Source organism: Hypoxylon fragiforme (assembly GCF_022984875.1).
Source record: "Hypoxylon fragiforme strain CBS 206.31 chromosome Unknown GGS25scaffold_2, whole genome shotgun sequence".
NCBI classification, from domain to species: Eukaryota; Fungi; Ascomycota; class Sordariomycetes; order Xylariales; family Hypoxylaceae; genus Hypoxylon; species Hypoxylon fragiforme.
The window spans coordinates 302923-327904 of NW_026054757.1; positions in this window are offsets into that span (position 1 = coordinate 302923).

Below are 24982 nucleotides of genomic sequence, written 5' to 3' on the forward strand. Positions count from 1 at the left end.
CCTAACATTCCCTAAAATAAAATATTAAACGCCTTCTAATATAATTTTAATAATTTTTACTATTTAATATTTAAAAAATTACCAAATAAAATCGTACTAAACTTTAAACCTCATACCCCATTATCCATCTTAAAAATAGATACTGATATAATAGACTTTAAAATTTAAAAAAACATATATTAATAAAAAGTTTAAACTATTATTAATTATGCCGTAATTAACACTAAAATCTGCTATAATACCAAATAAAACCCTTAATAATTTAATATTAGAAAGAAAATCTTCCTTAAGTTTTATAAAGGTTATTATTTATTTAAAAAACTAGAATAGAAATAATTTAAATAACGTATAAGTCCTTTTACAATTATGAAAAGAATTAAAGATTTAACCTATAAATTAAATTTTCCATAATATTAGTAGATTTACCGCATCGTTTTAATTATTTATTTTATTTTTACACCTATTAATACAAATCTTTAATTAAGACGCCAACTAAAACCAAGCTAGGTTTTTATTAACAGAAACGACAATAACTTAATTTTATACAAGATTAAAAAACTTAAAAAACATTAAATTAACCACGTTAAAAGATATCTTATGCTAAAATATCTAATATCTTAAAAAAATTACGATTCGAAATTCGACAAATAATATTTAAAATTATTTTTAATATAAAACATTATATAATTTATCGAAGAATTTAATAAGAATTATTAATTCACCCTTAACAAATTAAAATTAGCTAAAGAATTGGATTTAATCGATAAATTAACCCTTATATATAACACTAATACCCCTACTATAATCCTTTTAAATAGCTAATAAGCCGATTAAAAAATGATCCACGTCGTTAAAAAAGGATAGAAGAAGCCAAAAAAAGCCAAGCAAATTGGATAAATGCCTGGATCGATAGTTTTAGTTGGATCGTGATGATTCTTAGTTATAAGCATATAAAAAAAAAAAAAAAAAAAAAAAACACAAAAATAATAACAAAACCACCTATCACATACCCTTAAACGCTCCTTCCATTAAAATAGCTAAATATATAAATAAATAGCTAAGATTTTTAGATTTTAACTAACTTTTTTAATATAAGCTTCTTTAATTTAATCTTACGATACCCATACCAAAACTAATAATAATTTATTAAATTTAAATGATATTTTTATTAAAACAAATATTAATATTTTTAACTTTTTTAATATAAATTTTAATTTTAAAAGAAAGGATAAAAGGTATATTTATTTTTTTAAGGAGTTGAGTTATTTGTGGTAGAATTTATTAAATCTATTATTTTTTTAATCTTTTAATTTAATTTTATTTTTTTTTATTAGATTTTTTGATAAGTTTTTAGGGTTATTTATGTTTAGCTTTACAATAATTACTTGTAAAATCCTATAAAACATTAGGTTATTACTTTTAAACTTTTTTAAACTATAATTATTATTTTTGTTTTTATTATAAGTTTTACTATTTACACCTTATAAAATTGCTATCAGAGCTTATTTACATCTTAATACATTAAAAGCTTAACGTTTAAAAACCATTAGTCCAAGCTCTTTAACTAGTTTTAATTAAAAGATTTAACATAACTTTTAATAACTTCTAACTAAAAAATTGGATTAAAATATATCTAATACCATTAAAACCGTTTTAATTAAACAATCTAAATAATATATATTTTAAATTAATGCAACCAATAGTTACAAAATTATTCAAAAAAAAATAAAATAAACACTATACCACTAATGTAACACTAGCCAACACTACTTAATACACAAATCATTTCAACCTATACCATTTTTAAAATATTTTTTAATCTTTAAATTTAAATAACTTCATAACCACCAGTCGTATCAATTTAAAACATATATTATTTAAACCGTCTAATTAAATTAATCCAAATAATATAAAATACACTTTAATTAAAGTCTTAAATTAGAAATTATGCTAGATCTTTTAATTAAAACTAAATAAAAAGTTTAGATTAATAACGTTTAAACACTAGTTTCAAATATACTAAAATATAAATAAGCCTCCGATAATAATTTTATAAAATATAAATAGCAAAACTTTTTATTATTATATATTTATTTATTATTTTTATCCCATTTATTATTATCGTTATTATTATTATAGATTTTATTATATATACTACCTATTTTTATTATTAAAACTTTAAATACACTACCATTAAATATTATATATTCCATAAATCCCTTAAAACTTTAAATTTAAAGCTATCCTAAACTTTTTAACCCTTTAATCTTAAATAACCTTTCAACCACATATCACACCATAATATAATTAAATTTAATTAAAAAAAAATTTAATTCTTAATTAATTAATATAAGTCTTAAATTAAAGTAATACATAATCGCAAAATTATTTAAATAAATAAAATAACAAACTAAAGCCACATAACTACCCTTAAAAGCTATATTAAAAACTCTTAAACTATACTAAAAACCCTTAAACCACTTAAAACCAAATTTTATTCAATAATTTCAATCTTAAATAACTCCATAAAATATATAACTACAAACATACAACCAAATTTAATTAAAAAAAGATTTAATTACTAATTAATTAATACTAGCCGCAATTTAAAACAATACATAATAAAAAAATTATATTAATATTTATCTCAAAAACAATCATATAACATTTATTAACATAACCTCAAATAACTTTAAAACTTTTTAACAATTCTAAAAACTCTTAATATAACTTTAAAAACTCCTAATATAACTTTAAAAATAATTACATACCTCTTAAACTACTATTTATTTACTTAAATAACTTCGTAACCACATATCGCCTTAATCCAAAATTTATATTAATTAATTAAAAATTAAATTCCCTTTTAATTAAATCTAATTACATTATAATACAATATATAATTAAAAAATTATATAAATTAAATTAATATTAACAGCTAAAAACGCTAAATTAAAGCTAAATTTCAAAATTTAAAGCATATATTAATACTTAAAATAATACATCTAAAGCCTTAATAACAAAAATAAATAATGCATATAACAAACTTTATTATTATTATTAATAATATCATTAATAATATTACTGTTATAATTATTATTAATAACCCCTTTTACACCACTTTAATTACCATTATTAATATTATTAATAATATTATTACCGCAATTATTTTTAATAATTTTTTAAATATTACCTTAATTATTATTATTATTAATAACTTTTTTTATATTATAATTATAATTATAATTAATAACCCCTTTAATAATATTATTTTTATTTATAAAATTTTTCTTATTATTTTAATAACCTTTATATTTATTATTTTTATTATTACTTAAAAAATTATCTTATTTTTTTTATTAAAAGCAAATATTATTTATATTAACGCATAAAAATTTATTAAATTTATAATAAATAAAGATTAATAAAAATATATTATAAAATTAATTATTATAATTAAAATTATTTTTTAAAATAATATTATTTAAAAAATTTTAAAAAATATTAATATTATTATAAACATTATTTTTAAAAAAAGCAAAAATCTTTATAACTAAAAATTATAATATATAAGATATTTTTATTTTAACATTTTTATATCCATTAACATTAGAAATTACATAATTATTAAATTTAATATATATTAATATAACATTAATTTATTCTACAATACATATCATAACTATTCCTTTTATTTAATTAAAAATAATATTATTTTTATTAATTTTATTTAATTATTTTAAAATAACATATTTATTTAATTTTAAATTTATTTTATGCTAAACAAATAAACCTCTTATTATAATAATTTTAAATTTATTTTAACCAAAATTATCTAAATTTACAAATTTAATCTTATCGATATTTTTAAAAAAATATAAACAATAATATATAATAAAACAAAATTTATTTAAAATATAAACATAATATCTTAAATTATAAAATTTATAAAATATATTAAAAATTATAAGTTTATTATTATTAACTAACAAATTATTTAAATATATAATTCTTTAATAATTAACTTCTATAAACTTATTAATAAATTAAAAAATAAAATTATTTTAAATAATTATTTACAATATATTTAAAAAAAATAATATTTTTATTAAGATAAGATTATATTAATCAAATTATACCATTAAGTTTTTAATTTATTTATTATCTTTATAATTTTTATCATTAAGATTAATTAAAAATTAATCATTACCAACGCCACCTTTAACGAAAAAAATATTAATTAAAACATAAAATTTTATTTTTTAAATAATTAATATAAATATATTAATTATAAATATAATTACATTATATAAAAATATATTAATTAAAAATATAACGATTATAACGATTTTATTTTATAAAATAATTATTATTGTTTAAATTATTTTTTAAGTTTTAATTATTTAGCTAAATTTTAAAGTTATAATAACCAACTAATTAATATTTAAAAAAGTTTTTATAATTACAATTAAAGATTTAATTTTTGTTTTAAATAAAATTTTTATTATAATTAAAAATTATAAATTTAACGTTTTTAACGTTAGGTTTATTTTATTAAATATATTAACAAATATATTAAAATTTAAAATAAGATTTAAATTAAAATTAACAATTTAAATATAAAAATAACTAAATATAAATTATAAAAAATTAAATATATTATATTTAAAAAAAAATAAAAAAAAAGTTATAAAAAATATATATAAAATTTAACAACAAAATTAAAAAGATTATTAATGCTTACTTAAATTATAAAAGTAATTTTTTTATTAAAAATATAACCTTTTATACATATAATATCTATTTTAAAATATTTTAAAACGTTATTAATTTTTTTATATATACCATTAATTATATTTATAAAAATTATCCAGTTTTATAAATTATTAATCCTTAAACCTATATTAATAATAAAAATATATTTATAGCAAATAACTTTTTTAATATAATTATAACTTAATTATTAAAAAGATATTTAAATATTAATAATAAATTAATATCATATATATATATATAATTTTTTATAATTTTTAAAGATTTTAAAAAAACGATAATATATATACATATTAATTGTTTAAATATAATAATATTTAAAAATTAATTTATTATTTATACGTTTAATATATAAATTATTATAATATTATTAATTAACGTTAAAAAATTAATAATATAATTAAAATAATAAAAAAAATTATTTTTAATTTTATAATTAATAATTTATATAATAATAAAAGAGCAACACTAAATCCGCAGTAGGAGTACATGCATTTCGTCCGCAGTACTACCTGGTCTCCCATACAAACTTAGGTGCGCGCACAAGTACCTCTGCCACAGCCAATTCAACGGCACTTCCAACCCACTCCAGCCCATCCAAACAATTTTTCAAAAATCCCCAAAGACAGTCATCTTTGTCGCCTCGACGAGACGGATTGATTGATATATGTTTCAGATCTCAAAAAATTCAATTGATCGAGACATTGATTGATCTTTGATTGATCTCTTCGGGCCCTACTGTGTCTTGTCCTCAATCAGGGTGGTAAGGGAGGTGGTCCATGCGCGGTACCGGTCGCAACTTCAACCTTAAATAACCCTTGCAATAGAGCAGCTGCGATCGTGCAACTGGGATCAATCTGCTCCTTGAATTGAGCTCTTCAAATTGATACCTTCAACTGAAGAGTTGAAGATGGTTTGGATAGGTTGCAATTGATTGACAGCTTGGTGTGTACTGGAGCCGCCGGAGCTGCGCTACTAGCGCCATACTGCGGACAAAAAGCTAAGTACTCCTACTGCGGATTTAGTGTTGCTCTAATAAAAATAAATAAAAGATTTTTATTATTAATATATAAGTTAATTTTAATTTATTAAAATTAAATTTTTTTTTAAGAATTTTTTTTTTATATTTTTATAAAATTAATATAAATTATTTTAAATTTATTATAATTTTTATTTTTTACGTTAATATTATAATATTTATTATAATATTTTATAAATAAATTTTTATATATAAAAAAATATTAAATATTATAAAAATAGTTATTTTATTTAAAATATTTATATAAACTTTTATATTATATGTTAAATTATTATGTTTAGATAGTTTTAATTTTATTTAAAATTATACCTTTATAAAAATATATAATAAAACAATTAATATATTTATTAATATAAATATTATTAAAATTATTTTTTATTTAAATATAATAAATAATATTATAACAATATTTAAATATATTTTTTTAAAATATTTATATAAGTTTTGCTATATGCACTACCTATTTTTACTATTAGGGGCTTAAATACACTACCTTTAAGTATCAATATATGCCCCAAATCTTTAAATCCAAGCCTAATCTAACGCCCTAACTATCCATATTAATCTAATCCAAATAACTCTTTAAAACATATAGCTATAACCATACAACCAGATTTAATTAAAAAAAAATCTAATTGCCAATTAATTAATATAAATCTCATATTAAGGCAATATGCAGTTACAAAATTATTTAAATAAATAAATAGCAGCCTAAAAGGCATATAATTATACTAAAAGCCACGTTAAAAGCTTTTAATGCCACGTTAAAGCCCTTAAAACCGTTAAAAAGCCCTAAAACCGCTTAAAGTTACGCTAAAAAACATCACATAACTATTCTCAAGATAAATATTAATATAACTTTTTAACTATATATTACCTCAAATTGCAGCCGATATCAATCAATCAATAATTAAATTTTTTTTTAATCAAAACCAATTACACGTTAATAATAATATATGTTAAAAAATTATTCAAAATTGAAACTATTAAATAAAATTTGGCTCTAAGTGGCCTAAAAGCTCTTAACGTAGCTTAAAAACTCCTAATATGGCTTTAAAAATAATCACATACCTCCCAAACTGCCACTTATCTATTTAAATAACTTTATGATCATATATCGCCTTAATTTAAAACCTATATCAATCAATTAACAATTAAACACCCTTTCGATTAAATCTAATTACATCGTAATACGACATATGGTTAAAAAGTTATTTAAATAAATAGGATAGATAATTTAAATAGGCCCCAACTTTTAAGATTTAATAAACTTATAAGATATACAATACTTAATAATAATACACCTAAAGGCCCAATAACAAAAATAAATAATGCACATAACAAAACTCATTTATATAATTATATTAATAATAATATAATTTAAATTTTTTAAGAAAAAGTTTTTTTTATTTAAATAATTATAATATTAATTAAAAAAAATAAATATAACATTTATTATATTTATTTATAATTTAATATTAATATAATTATTTTTAATAAATTAATATATATTTTTATTACTTAACAAACTATTTTTTCAAATATTTAAATTATATTTAAAATTAAAAAAAATTTTATTATTTTTTTTTTTAAAATTTAATAATTTAATTTATTATTTGTTAAAATTAAATAAAAAGTTTTTATATATAAAAAAAATTTAAATATTAAATTTATTAAAAAAATTAAAAAATTTATTAAACGTTATAATATTTAAGATTAATTTAATTATATTAATATATAAAAAAATAAAATAATAAAAATCTTTTTTATCAAAAATTAATAAAATTAAATTAATTTAATTATAAAATTTTTTTTATTTAATATTAAAAATAGAAAAATAGTTAATAAAGTTTTTAATAATATATATTAAAATAAAAAAATCGATTAAATAAAAGATTTTATATTATTTAATTATTTTATTTTTATTTTATGGAAGAATATTAACAGATAATATAAAAATTATATAATAATAAATTTTAAAATTTTAAATAAAAGTTTTATTATATATATTATTTATTTTTATTATTAAGGTTTTAAATATATTATTATTAAATATTATATATCTTATAAGTTTATTAAATCTTAAAAGCTAAGACCTATTTAAACTATCTATCTTATTTACCCAAATAATTCTTTAATTATATATCATATTATAAAATAACCAGATTTAATAAAAGGAGAATCTAATTTCCAATTAATTAATATAAGCCTTAAATTAAGGCGATACGTAATTATAAAATTATTTAAGTAAATAAGTAACAAAACAAGAAATATATAATCATTTTTAAAGCTATATTATAAGCCCTTAACGCCTTTAAAACCCTTAAGCTTAAACCTTATTAATTAATTTCAACCCTAAATAATTTTTTAATTATATATTGTATTAAAATACCCCCAAATTTAATTAAATAATAATTTAATTACTAATTAATTAATATAAATCTTAAATTAAGGCGATATGTAATTAAAAAATTATTACGGTAAATATATTATGGAGGGTTATGTGATATTACTTAACGTAACCCTAAAAGGCTTTAAAGGTTTTAAACAATTTTAAAGGTTTTAACGTAGCCCTAAAAACTTTTAATCTAACCCTAAAAGCTTTTAATGTAGATTTAAAAATAATCACATACCTCCCAAGCTATAACCTACTTACTTAAATAATTTTACAACCATATATCGCCCTAATTAAAAACCTATATCAATTAATTAGCAATTAAATTCTCTTTTAATTAAATCCAATTATACGTTTATAACTATATGTTTTAAAAAGTTATTTAAATTAAATTAAAATAGGCAATTGGAGGCATTAGATTAAGCCTAGATTTCAAAATTTAAGATATATACCAATACTTAAAAATAATACACTTAAAGCCCTAATAACAAAAATAAATAATACATATAACAAAACTTTTAAATAAAATTATTATATTAAATTCTTATCTATTATTTTTTTAAGATAAGATAATAAATAAAATATATAATAAAAAATATATTATTATTATTAATAAATTAAAATTTTTTTATTAATTTTAAATTTAACTTTTATATTAAAATTAAATAATAATTATATTATTAAAAAAATTAAAAATATTAAAAATTATTTTTATAAGTTTTTATAATAATATATCTTTTATATAAAAATTTATAAATTAAAAATTATAAATGTTTTAAGATTTTATTTATATATATATAAATAATATTACAATTAATTCTATTTTTATAAATATTTATTTAAAATATTTAAATAAGTTATTTATTTGTTTTTAAGATTTAAATTTATAATTAATTACAGCAAAACTTTTTATTAAATATTTAATTATTGAATTATTTAAATTTATAATTAATAGCGTTAATATAAATCTAATATAAGATTAAATAAACGTTTTATAAAAAATTATTTAATTTATAAATTTTTATAATTTAGAAATATATATTAGAATAATTAAACTTTTAAAATATTATATTATTTAATATAATTAAAAAGTTAAATTATTATAAAAATAAAAAATAAAATTAATTATTAAATATTAAAATAAAAGTCTTGCTATCCACACCCTATAAAATTGCTATCGGAGCTTATCCACACCTTAGTATATTAAAAGCTTAGCATTTAAAAACTATTAATCCAAACTCTCCATCTAATTTTAATTAAAAGATCCAATATAACTTCCAACATAAGAACTGTATTAAGGTGTATCTAGTATTGTTAGAACCGTCTTAATTAAAACTTTTAAATAATATATATTTCAGATTAATACAACCAATACTTACAAAGTTATTCAGAAAAGATTAAAATAGACGCTTTACCGCTAGCCTAACACTAGCCTGGCACTAGCTAAAGAACATTACATAATACACAAACCACTTCAATTTATACTATTTTCAAGGTAAATTATAATCTTTCAACTTAAATAACTTTATAACCACCTATCGCATTAATCTAAAATATAAATCGTTTTAAAGCTCTAATCGAAATAATTCTAATAATATTAAATACATTTTAATCCGATTTTTTAATTAGAAATTATTAAAAATTATATTAAATCTTTTAATTAAAACTAGCTAAAAAACTTAAACCAACAGCCCTTAAACGCTAAGCATTCTCTTATATACTAAGGTACGAATAAGTTCTAATAGCAATTTTATAAGATGCGGATAACAAAACTCTAAAATAATATTAAAAACGTTTTGAAAATATCGATAATTAAAAAATGATAAATAAAAAATGTTATATTTAAATTTATAATAATAAAGAAGAAAGCCTTTCGTTTTTTTTAGGTTTAATTTATAGATCTGATTTATTTAATATATTAAAATTATGATGTAATTATATTTTTTAACATAAATATTTTCTTAAAATAAGGTTATTATATTATGGTTTTTTATTATAAAAATAGATAAAATGGTAATATATTTAATATAGATAATATATATCTAATCTAATTCCTTAATAAAATATTTATTAAGATAAAAATTAATTATTAAGTTATAGAATTAAAAGTATTTTATTTGGTATAAATTTATTAATATTTTTAAATATAAATTTAATTATGTAAATATTTTATAATGGTTTTAATAAATTATAAGTTTATTTATAGCATAATAAATTAAAATTTTTTATATTTTATTAATTTAATTAAATTAAATATATGGTTTATATTAATTTTAATATATTTATTTTAATTTTTTTTAATTAGTTAAATTTAATGTTGGATATCTTGTTTTATTTGTTAATATTATTTAGTTTTAATAATGAAAAAAAGGTTATTAAAGAGATTAAAAATGTTTTAAATGATATTATTAACGATTTTAATTATATTTTTTAATATTATATATTTTTTATTTTTTATTTAAAATTTTTTATGTTTTTTTATTTAATATTTAACGATATTAAATAATATAATTATAGTTTTAATATAAAAGATAATAATTATAACAAATATTTTTTATTTTTACTATTAGATTTTAGTTATATAATAAAAATATATATTTAAATAAATAATATTAAAAAATAAGTTATAACAATTAAATATATTAATAATTTTTATTTTATTAAAATTATTATTAAATTAAAAATTTAGAAATAAACATAATATTTAACTTAGAATTTTATATATATATTTAAAAACGATGGCTTTTTTTAAACAAAAAGATAAAATAGTTATTAAAAATTATATATTTTTAAAAGTTAAATATAAATATTTTTTAAGACGGTTTATAATGGAAAATATTATTTTAGATTATATTATATAATATATGATTTAAATAGTTTTAATGTTTAATATTTAATAAAAAAATTATATTAATATTTTATTTATTATTTATATTGTTAATTTAATTAAATAAATTATTAAAAAGCCTTAAAAAAATTAAAACTGATTGTAAAGTTTAACATCTTTTATTATATGATTTATATAGATTTTATAATTGGCTTATTTAAGGTTAATGTTAAGGGGATTATATGATATATACCAGATTATAATTATTACAATTCTTTTATAATAATTATTAATAAATTTAATAAAAAGATTTTATTAATTTTTAGATATTTAATATATATTATTAAAAATTAAATTAAAATATTTTATAAGATATTTATTACGATAAATTAAGGCTTTTTGGTAAAAATAATTATAAATAAAAACTAAAAATTTATCGATAAAATATAATAAATATTTTAGCATTATAGCAGTATTAAAATTATTATAATAATAAGTTATTATGTTTAAACAGATGGTATAAATAAAAAATATAATTAAAATATTAAGATTATAATAAGGTTTTAATGTGTTGCTTTTTTTAATATTTTTTAAGATAAAATATTAAATATTTTTTAGTATAATTTTAATAACTTATATTATTTAATATTTAAGAAATTGTCGAACGAAATTATATTAGGTTTTAAGTTTTATATCTTATTATTTATTTTAAAAATAGATATTAGTATAATAGATTTTAAGGTTTAAAAAGATATATATTAATAGAAAATTTAGATTATTATTAATTATGTTATAGTTAATATTAAAATTTGTTATAATATTAAATAAAATTTTTAATAATTTAACGTTAAAAAGAAGGTTTTTTTTAGGTTTTATAAAGGTTATTATTTGTCTAAGAAATTAGAGCAGAAATGGTTTAAATAATATATAAGTTTTTTTATAGTTATAAAAAAAATTGGAAATTTGGTTTATAAGTTAAATTTTTTATGGTATTAGTAAATTTATTATGTCGTTTTAATTGCTTATTTTGCTTTTATATTTATTGATACGGATCTTTAGTTAAAATGTTAGTTAAAATTAAGTTAGATTTTTGTTAATAAGGATAATAATGATTTGATTTTATATAAAATTAAGAGATTTAAAAAATGTTAAGTTAATTATGTTAAGAGGTGCCTTATATTAAAGTATTTGGTATTTTAGAAAAGTTATGATTTGGAATTTAACGAGTGGTATTTAAAATTATTTTTAATGTAAAATGTTATATAGTTTATTAAGAAGTTTAATAAAAGTTATTAATTTATTTTTAATAAGTTAAAATTAGTTAAAAAATTAAATTTAATTGATAAACTAATTTTTATATACGATATTAATATCTTTATTATGGTTTTTCCAAACGGCTAACAGACCGATTAAAAGGTGGTTTACGTTATTAAGAAAAGGCGGGGGAGGCTAAGAAAGGTTAAGTAAATTAAATGAATGTTTGGATTGACAGTTTTGGTCGGATCGTGATAATTCTTGGTTATGAGCATATACAAAAAAAAAACCAAAAAAAAAAAAAAAAAAAAAAAAAAGGCGTGGGGGTAGTGATAGGGCCACCTGTTACATGCTTTCGAACGTTTTTTTTATTAGAATAGTTAGATATATAAATAAACAGCTGAGATCTTTAAATCTTAACTAATCTTTCTAATATAAGCTTTTTTGATTTGATCTCATAATACCTATACCAAGACTAACACTAATTTTTTAATAAGCTTTTAGGGCTTTTTATATTTAATTTTGTAATAATTATATATAAAATCCTTTAAGATATTAGTTTGTTATTTTTAAACTTTTTTAAATTATAATTATTATTCCTACCTTTATTATTATATATTTATTTATTATTTCTATTTTATTTATTATTATTGTTATTACTATTATCATTAATAATATTATTAATAATATTATTATTGCAGCTATTATTAATAGCTTCCTTTATATTAATTTAATTATTATTATTAATATTATTAATAATATTATTACCGTAATTATTATTAATAACCTCCTTTATATTATCTTAATTATTATCACCATTAATAACCCCTGTTATAACAATCCCCTTTATATTATAATTATTATTATAATTAATAACCCCCTTAATAATATCATTTCTACTTATAAAGCTTTTTTTATTATTATTACGATTAGTAGCTTCTTTAATAACATTATTTTTACCTATAAAGCCTTTTTTATTATCTTAATAACCCTTACACTTACTACTTTTATTATTGCTTAAAGGGTTATCCCATTTTTCTTTATTAAGAGTAGATATCATTTATATTAACGTGTGGAAATTATCCGACGTTATAATAAACGGAGATTAGTAAAAGTATATTATTAAATTAGTTGTTATAGTTAAAATTATTTTTTAAGATAATATTATTTAAGAGATCTTAAAAAGTATTAATATTATTATAAATGTTATTTCTGAAAAAGATAAAAATTTTTATAGCTAAAAATTATAATATATAAGATATTTCTATTTTAATGTTTTTATATCTATTAGTATTAAAGATTATGTAATTATTAGATTTAATGTGTATTAGTGTGACGTTAGTTTATTTTATAATATTTATTACAACCATTCCCTCCACTTAATTAAGACTGGTATTATCTTTATTAATTTTATTTAATTATTTTAAGATAATATATTTATTTAGTTTTAAGCTTATCTTATGTTAAACAAATAAGCCTTTTATTGTAATAGTTTTAAATTTGTCTTAATTAAAATTATTCAGGTTTATAAGTTTAATCTTATTAACATTTTTAAAAAAATATAAGTAATAATATATAATAAGATAAAATTTATCTAAAATGTGAATATAATGTCTTAAGTTATAAAGTTTATAAAATATGTTAAAAGTTATAGGTTTATTACCGCTAATTAATAAGCTGCTTAAATATATAATTCTTTAATAGTTAATTTTTGTGAATTTGTTAATAAGCTGAAAGATAAGGTTATTTTGGATAATTATTTGCGATATATTTAAGAAAAGTAGTGTTTTTATTAAGATAAGGTTATATTGGTTGGATTATACCGTTAAACGCTTAATTTAGTTATTATTTTTATATTTTTTACTATTAAAACTGGCCAGAAATTAATCATTTTTAATGCCGTTTTTAATAAAGAAAATGCTAATTAAAGCATAAGACCTTGTTTTTTGGATAATTGGTATAAATGCGTTAGTTATAAACATAGTTACGCCATATAAGGCTATATTAACTAAGGATATAATAGCTATAATAGTTTTGTTTTATAAGGTGATTATTATTATTTAAGTTACTTTTTAAGTTTTAATTATTTGGTTAGATTTTAAAATTGTAATAATTGATTAATGAGTATTTAAGAAGATTCTTACAATTGTAGTTAAAGATTTAATTCTTATTTTAAACGGGGTTTTTATTATAGTTAAAGATTATGGATTTAACATTTTTAACGTTAAGTTTACCTTATCAAATATATTAATAAATATGTTAGGATTTAAGATAAAGTTTAAATTAAAGTTGATAATTTAGATATAAAGGTAACCAAATATGAGTTATAAGAAGTTGGATATATTATATTTAAGGAAAAATAAAAAAAAGGTTATAAGGAGGTGTATGTAAAACTTAATAATAAAATTAAGGAGATTGTTAACGTTTATTTAAGTTGTAAGAGTAATTTTCCTGCTCAAAATATAATTTCCTATATATATAATATTTATTTTAAAACATTTTAAGATGTTATTAATTTTTTTATATATGTTATTAATTATGTTTATAAAAATTATCTGGTTTTATAAGCTGTTAATCTTTAAATTTGTGTTAATAATAAGGATATATTTATGGTGGATGATTTTTTTGATATAATTATAGCTTAGTTATTAAAAAGATATTTAAGTGTTAATAATAAATTGGTATTATATATATATATGTAGTTCTTTGTGATCTTTAAGGATTTTAGGGAAACGATAATATGTGCCGATATTAGTTATTTAAACGTAATAATATCTAAAGATTAGTTTATTATTTATGCGTTTAATGTATAAATTATTATAATATTATCAATTAATGTTAAGGGAATTAGTGGTATAATTGAGATAATAAAGAGGGTTATTTTTAATTTTATAGTTAATAATTTATATAATAGTAAAAATAAGTAAGGGATTTTTATTATTAACATATAGGTTAATTTCGGTTCGTTAAGATTGAATTTTCTTTTAAAAATATCCTTTTTATATTTATATAAAGTTAATATAAATTATTTTGGATTTATTATAATTTTTGCTTTTTATATTAATATTATGGTATTTATTATAATATCTTATAAGTAAAACCTTATATATAAAAAAATATTAAACGTTGCGAAAACGGTTATTTTGCTTAAAACGCTTATATAAATCTTTATATTATATATTAAATTACTATTTTTGGATAGCTTTAGCTTTATTTAAGATTATATTTTTATAAGGATATATAATAGAACGATTAACGTATTTATTAATATAAGTATTATTAAAGTTATTTTTTATTTAAATATAATAGATAATATTGTAATAATATTTAGATATATTTTTTTAAGATATTTGTATAATTATATTAACGATAACGTAATATAGATTTTTTAAGAAAAGGCTTTCTTTGCTTAAACAGTTATATAATATTAGTTAAAAAGGATAAATATAACGCTTATTATATTGGTTTATAGTTTAATATTGATATAATTATTTTTAATAAATTGGTATATGTTTTTGCTGTTTAATAGATTATTTTTTAAGATGTTTAGGCTATGTTTAAAGCTGGAGAGGTTTTTACAATCCTTTTTTTTAAAAATTTAATAATTTAATTTACTATTTATTAAAATTAGATAAAAGGTTTTCGTATATAAAAGAGATTTAAATATTAGGTTTATTAAGAAAGTTAAAAAATTGGTTAAACGTTATAATATTTAAGATTAATTTAATTATGTTAATATATAAAAAGATAAGATAATAAAAATCCTTTTTATTAAAAGTTAATAAAATTAAATTAGTTTAGTTATAAAGGTTTATTTATTTGATATTAAGGATAGAAAAATGGTCGATAAGGTTTTTAATAATATATATTAAAACGGAAAAATTAATTAAATAAAGGATCTTATATTATTTAATTATCTTATTTTTATCTTATAGAAAAATATTAATAAATAGTATAAAGGTTATGTGGTAGTAGATTTTAAGGTTTTAAATAAGGTTATAATATTGGATTTTTATTTGTTATTTTTTTAAAACGAGATAATAAATAGGATATGTGGTAAGAAATATATTATTATCGTTAATAAATTGAAATTCTTTTATTAGCTTTAAATCTAATTTTTATATTAAGATTAAATAATAATTATATTATTTGTGACGTTAAATAACAATTGGGATAAAGGATTTAATGTTTTTCATCTAAAAATTATTTTATTTGACTATAAGAAAGTTGAAAAAAGAGAAGAAGGAAACATCCGTCAAGATGTTCCTGCCTTTATATAGTTTTCCATGGTGGATACCTTAAATGATGCCTAAGGCTTAAGAGGCAGGTGCGATCTTAGAGCCTCAGGCTCCAAGGATCGTATCCACCATGACATTATTAAAAAAGTTAAAAATATTAAAAATTACCCTTATAAATTTTTATAATAATATATCCTTCGCGTAAAAATGTAAGGCCTTAAGACCTTATAAGGCCCTTTAGGCCTCGTGGGCCTTACAAGCCCTAATGTCTTAGATGTCACGTGATCTCCCTTTGTAAGATATAAGATTGCCAGGCATTAGCAAACGGGAATAGCTTCTTTTTTATTCTTTAAGCTTTAAATTAAATACACTCTTATTAGCATATTAACTTTACCTGGTCCCACTTTTACAAAAAATTTATAAATTGAAAATTATAAATATTCCAAAACTTTATTTATATATATATAAATAATATTATAATTAGTTTTATTTTTATAAACGTTTATTTAAAATATTTAAATAAATTATTCACTTATTTTTAAAACTTAAATTTATAATTAATTATAGTAAAGTTTTTTATTAAAAACTTAACTATTTAGTTATTTAAGTTTATAATTAATAACATCGGCATAAACTTAACGTAAAACTAAATAAACGCCTTATAAAAATTATTTAATTTATAAATTTTTATAATTTAAAAACGTATATTAAAATAATTAAATTCTTAAGGCATTATATTACCTGATATAATTAAAAAGCTAAACCGTTGTAAAAATAAAAGATAAAATTAATTATTAATTATTAAAATAATGTTAAGGACGTCTTAAAAATGTTAATAATCAAAAAACGATAGGTAAGGAACGTTATATTTAAATTTATAATAATAAAAAGAAAAGTTTTTTATTTTTTTTAAGCTTAACTTATAGATCTAATTTATTTAATATATTAAAATTATAGTGTAATTATATTTTTTAAAATAAATGCCTTTTTAAAACGAAATTATAACGTTATGATTTTTTATTATAAAAATAAATAAAATGGTAATATATTTAATATAAATAATATATATCTGATCTAATTCTTAAATAAAATATTTATTAAGGTAGAAATTAATTATTAAATTATAAAATTAAAAATATTTTATTTAATATAGATTTATTAATATTTTTAGATATAAATTTAATTATATAAATATTTTATAATAATTTTAATAGATTATAAGTTTATTTATAACGTAGTAAATTAGAATTTTTTACGTTTTATTAACTTAATTAAATTAAATATATAATTTATATTAGCTTTAATATATTTATTCTAATTTTTTTTAGACATTTAATATATTTTTAATTAATTAAATTTAATGCTGGACATTTTATTTTATTTGTTAATATTATTTAATCTTAATGATAAAAAGGAGGTTATTAAGGAAACGAAAAACGTTTTAAACAATATTATTAATAATTTTAGTTACATTTTTTAATATTATATATTTTTTATTTTTAATCTAAAATTTTTTATACTTTTTTATTTAATATTTAGCGATATTAAATAATATAATTATAATTTTAATATAAAAGATAATAATTGTGATAAATATTTTTTATTTTTACTGTTAAATTTTAATTATATAATAAAAATGTATATATAAATAGATAACGTTAAAAGGTAAGTTATAATGGTTAAATATATTAATAATCTTTATTTTATTAAGATTATTATTAAATTAAAAGCTTAAAAATAAACGTAATGTTTAACCTATAATTTTATATATATATTTAAGGATAATAATCTTTTTTAAATAAAAAGGTAAAACGATTATTAAAAATTATACATTTCTAAAAATTAAGTATAGATATTTTTTAAGGCGGTTTATAATAAAAAATATTATTTTAAATTATGTTATATAATATATAATTTAGATGGCTTTAGCATTTAATATTTAATAAAGAAATTATGTTAATATTTTACCTATTATTTATATTATTAATTTAACTAAATAAACTATTAAAAAGTTTTAAAAAAATTAAAATTAATTATAAAGTTTAATATCTTTTATTATACGATTTATATAGATTTTATAATTGTTAGTCTTAATATAGGTATTATGAGATTAAATTAAAAAAGCTTATATTAAAAAGGTTAGTTAAGATCTAAAGATCTTAACTGTCTATTTATATATTTAGTTATTTTTAGTAGAAGAAGCGTTTAAGGGTATGTGATAAGTGGTTTTGTTATTATCCCTGCGCTTTTTTTTTTTTTTTTTTTTTTTTTTATATATGCTTGCAACTAAGAATTATCACGATCTAACCAAAACTGTCGATCCGGGTATTTATTTAATTTATTTAGCTTTTTTTAGTTTTTCCTGTTTTTTTTTAATGATGTGGATTATTTTTTAATTGGCTTATTAATTATTTGGAAAGATTATGGTAAGGGTATTGGTATTATATATAAGGGTTGGTTTATTAGTTAGGTTTAATTCCTTAATTAGCTTTAGTTTATTAAGGGTGAGTTGATGATTTTTGTTGAATTTTTTAATAAGTTATGTAGCATTTTATATTAGGAGTGGTTTTAGATATCATTTGTTAAATTTTAAATTGTAGTTTTTTTAAGATATTAGATATTTTAATATGAGGTGTCCTTTAGTATAATTAATTTAATGTTTTTTAAGTTTTTTAATTTTATATAAAATTAAGTTGTTATTATTTTTGTTAACGAAAATTTGGTTTGGTTTTAGTTGGTATTTTAATTAAAGATTTATATTAGTAGGTGTAGGAATAAGGTAGGCGATTAAAACGATGTGGTGAATTTATTAGTGCTGTGGAAAATTTAGTTTATAGGCTAAATCTTTAATTTTTTTTATGATTATAAAAGGATTTGTATATTATTTAAATTATTTCTGCTTTGGTTTTTTAGGTAAATGGTAGCTTTTATAAAGTTTAAAAAAGATTTCCTTTTTAATGTTGAATTGTTAGGGGTTTTGCTTGGTATTGTAGCAAATTTTAATATTAGTTACGGCGTAGTTAATAATAGTTTAAGTTTTTTATTAGTATATGTTTTTTTAAATTTTAAAATTTATTGTATTAATATTTATTTTTAAGATAGATAGTGGGGTATGGGGTTTAAAACTTAATATAATTTTATTTGGTAATTTTTTAAATATTAAATGATAGGAATTATTAAGGTTATATTGGAGGGTGTTTAGCATTTTATTTTAGGAAATGTTAGGGAAGGTGACGTATTAAAACCTTATTATAATCTTAACGTTTTAATTATGCCTTTTATTTGCGTTGTTTATTTAAGTATGGTAGTTTATTGTTATGGTGATTTTAATGTTGTTATAACGTTAAAGTATTTGTTATATTTTGCTGGTGAATTTTTAATTTTTATTTATAATTATTTTTGCTGGGAGGCTTTAATTTACTGCGATGAATATTTTATAAAACATTTTAGCCTAATCTTTAACGGTATATATTAAGTGTTTAAAAATTAATAAATTTTTTTTATTAAATTTATTAATAATTGTTATAAGAGAATTGTAATAGTTGTAATTTGGTATATGTTATATAATCTTTTTGGCGTTAATTTTGGGCAAGTTAATTATAAAATTTATATAAATTATATAATAAAAAATACTAGGCTTTATAATTAGTTTTAATTCCCTTAAAATCTTTTAATAATTTGTTTGGTTAAATTAGTAATATAAATAGTGGGTAAGGTATTAGTGTAGTTTTTTTATTAGGTGTTAAATATTAAAACCGTTTAAGTTATATGTTATATAATATGGTTTAAAATGGTGTTTTTTATTGTAAATTGCCTTAAAGAGTATTTATACTTAACCTTTAGGAATGTATAGTTTTTGGTAATTATTCTGTCTTTTTATTTAAAGGAAGCTGTCGTTTTTAAATATATATATAAAATTCTAGGTTAAACGTTACGTTTATTTCTAAACTTTTAACTTAGTAATGATCTTAGTAAGATAAAAATTATTAATATATTTAGCTGTTATAGTTTATTTTTTAACGTTATTTATTTAAACGTATATTTTTGTTATATAATTAAAATCTAGTAGCAGGGGTAAAAAATGTTTGTTATAATTATTATCTTTTATGTTAAAATTATAACTATATTATTTAGTGTTGTTAAATATTAGGTAGGGAGATATAAAAAGTTTTAGATTAAAGATAAGGGGTATATAATATTAGAAAATATAATTAAAATTGTTAATAATATCGTTTAAAACGTTTTTAATTTCCTTAATAGCCTTTTTTTTGTCGTTAAGATTAAATAATATTGGCAAATAAAATAAAGTGTCTAATATTAAATTTAATTAATTAAAGATATATTGGATATTTAAAGAAAATTAAGATAAATATATTAAGGTTAATATAAATTGTATATTTAATTTAATTAAATTAATAAAGTATAAAAAACTTTAATTTATTATGTTATAAGTGGATTTATAGTTTATTAAAACTATTACGAGGTATTTATATAATTAAACTTATATTTAAAAATATTAGCAAATTTATATTAAGTAAAATATTTTTAATTCTATAACTTAATAATTAGTTTTTATTTTAATAAATATTTTATTAAAGAATTAAATTAGATGTATGTTATTTATGTTAAGTATATTATTGTTTTATTTGTTTTTATAATAAAAAACCATAACGTTGTAATCTTGTTTTAAAAAAATATCTATTTTGAAAAATGTAATTATATCGTAATTTTAATGTATTAAATAAATTAAATTTATAAATTAAATTTAAAGGAGGTAAAAAGCTTTTTTCTTTATTATTTGTTAGTTTTGATATGGGTATTATGAGATTAGATTAAAGAAGCTTATATTAAAAAGGTTAATTAAGATTTAAAAATCTTAATTATCTATTTATATATCTAGTTATTTCCAATAAAAACGTGTTTAAGGGCATATGACAGGTGGCCTTGTTATTACCCCCGCGTCTTTTTTTTTTTTTTTTTTTATATATATGCCCGTAACTAAGAATCATCACGATTTAATTAAAACTATTAATCCAAACATTTATCCGATCTACTTGGCCTTTCTTAGCCTCCCCCGCCCTCTCTTAACAACGTAGACCACCTTTTAGTTGGCTTGCTAGCCGTCCGGAAAGACCACGATAGGGATATTAATATCGTACATAGGGGTTAATTCGTTAATCGGATCCAATTCCTTAGCCAGTTTCAGCTCGTCAAGGGTAAGTTAATAACTCTTATCGAACTTTTCGACAAGCTATACAACGTTTTATATTAGGAGTGGTTTTGGATATTACTTGTTAAATTCCAAACCGTAGCCTTTCCAAAACACCAGATACTTTAGTATAGGGCACCCCCCAACACAATTAACTTGACGTTTTTTAAGTCTTTCGATCTTGTAAGAAACCAAATCGTCGTCGTCCCCGTCGACAAAAACCTGGCCCAGCTTTGGCTAGCGCCTTGACCAGGGGTTTACATCGGTAGGTGCGGGAGCAAGGTGGGCGACTGAATCTACTAGAAGTAGCTAGATATATAAGTAGACAGTTAAGGTCTTCGGATCTCAACTAACCTTTTTAATACAAGCTTCTTTGATTTGATCTCACGATACCTGTACCAAGACTAACACTTGGCAAAGCTACCAAGTGTTAGTCTTGGTACGGGTATTGTGAGATTAAATCAAAGAAGCTTGTATTAGAAAGGTTAGTTGAGATCCGAAGACCTTAACTGTCTACTTATATATCTAGCTACTTCCAGTAGAAGGCGCGTTCGAGGGCATGTGACAAGTGGCCCTATCATTACCATAAATTTAAATGTAACGTTCTTTACCCATCGTTTTTTAGTTGTCGATATTTTTAGGACGTTTTTAGCATTATTTTAGCGATCGGCGATTAATTTTATTTTTTATTTTTGCAACGGTTTAGTTTTTTAGTTATATTAAGCAATATAATATTTTAAGAATTTAATTATTTTAATATACGTTTTCAAATCGCAAAAATTTATAAGTTAAGCGATTTTTTATAAAGCGTTTATCCAACTTTATGTTAAGCTTATGCTAATGTTATTAATTATAAATTTAAGTAATTAAATGGTTAAATATTTAATAAAGGATTTTACCGCAATTAATTATAAATTTAAATTTTAAAAACAAGTGAATAACTTATTTAAATGTTTTAAATAAGCGTCCGTAAAAATAAAACTAACCGTGACATCGTTTATATATGTATAAACAAAGTTTTAAAACATTTATAATTTCTAGTTTATAAACTTTTACGCGAAGGATATATTATTATAAAAACTTATAAGGGTAACCTTTAATATCTTTAACCCCTTTAATAATATAATTACCATTCGATTTTAATGCGAGAGCTAGATTTAAAGCTAGTGAAAAAATTTCGATCCGTTAATAATAATAATATATTTCTTACCGCGTATTTTATTTATTATTTCATTTTAAAAAAGTAATAGGTAAAAATCCAATACTACAACTTTGTTTAAAGTTTTAAGATTTATTATTATATAACCTTTACGTTATTTATTAATGTTTTTTTATAAGACAAAAATAAGATAATTAAACGATATAAGATCTTTTATCTAATCGACCTTTTTGTCTTAGTACATATCGTCGAAGATTTTATTAACCATTTTTCTATTCTCAATATCGAGTAAATAAACCTTTATAATTAAACCAATTTAATTTTACTAATTTTCGATAAAAGGGACTTTTATTATTTTGTCCTCTTATATATTAACGTAACTAAGTTAATCTTAGATATTATAACATTTAATTAACTCTTTAACCTTTTTAGTAAACCTAGTATTTAAATCCTTTTCGCATATAAAAACTTCCTATTTAATCTTAACAAATAATAAATTAAGCCGTTAAACTTTAAAAAAAAGGGTTATAAAGACCTCCTTAACTTTAAACACGGTTTAAACATTTTAAGAAATGATCTACTAAGTAATAAAAATATACATTAATTCGTTAAAAATAGTTATATCAACGTTAAACCATAAACCGATATAATAAACGTTGTATTCGTCTTTTTTAACTAGCATTACAACTATTTAAACAAAAAAAGCCTTTTCTTAAAAAATCTAAATTACGTTATCATTAATATAATCGTATAAATACCCTAAAAAGATACGTTTAAATATCGTTATAATATCGTTTATTATATTTAAATAAGGGATAACTTTAACGGTGCTTATATTAATAAGTGCGTTAATCGTTTCGTTATATATCCCTATAAAAACATAATTCCGGATAAAATTAAAACTATTCAAAAATAATAATTTAATATATAATACGAAAATTTATATAAACGTCTTAAATAAAACAACCGTTTTCGCAACGTTTAATACCTTTTTATATATAAAATTCTATTTATAAAATATTATAATAAATACCATAATATTAACGTAAAAAGCAAAGATTATAATAAATCTGAAATAATTTATATTAACTCTGTAAAAATATAAAAAAAATATTTTTAAAAAAAAATTCAATTTTAATAGATTAAGGTTAACTTATATATTAACGGTAAAAATCCCTTGCTTACTCTTACTATTATATAAACCATTAATTATAAAATTAAAAATGGCTTTTTTTATTATTTCAATTATGTTACTAATTTTTTTAACGTTAATTAATAATATTATAATAATTTATATATTAAACGCATAAATAATAAGCTAATTTCTAAATATTATTACGTTTAAATAATTAATATTAGCACATACTATCGTTTCCCTAAAATCCTTAAGGATTATAAGGAATTACATATATATATATAATATTAATTTATTATTGGCATTTAAGTACCTTTCTAATAATTAAGCTATAATTATATTAAAAAAATCATCTATTATAAATATATCTTTATTACTAGCATAAATCTAAATATTAACGGCTTATAAAACCAGATAATTCTTATAAATATAACCAATAATGTATATAAAAAAATTAATAACGTTTTAAAATATTTTAAAACAAATATTATATGTATAAAAAGCTATATTTTTAATAAAAAAATCATTTTTATAGCTTAAATAAATATTAATAATCTCTTTAATTTTGTTGTTAAATTTTATATACACCTTTTCGCAACTTTTTTTTTACTTTTTTTTAAATATAATATATCCGGTTTTTTATAACTTATATTTGATTATTTCCGTATTTAAATTGTTAATTTTAACTTAAACCTTATTTTAAATCCTGGCATATCCGCTAACATATCTAACAAAATAAACCTAACGTTAAAAACGTTAAATTTATAATCTTTAATTATAATAAAAATCACGTTTAAAATAAGAATTAAATCCTTAACTATAATTGTAAAAACCTTTTTAAATATTAACCGGTTAATCGCTATAACCTCAAAATTTAGCTAAATAATTAAAACCTAAAAAATAATTTAAACGATAATAATCACCTCGTAAAACAAAACCACCACAATAATCTT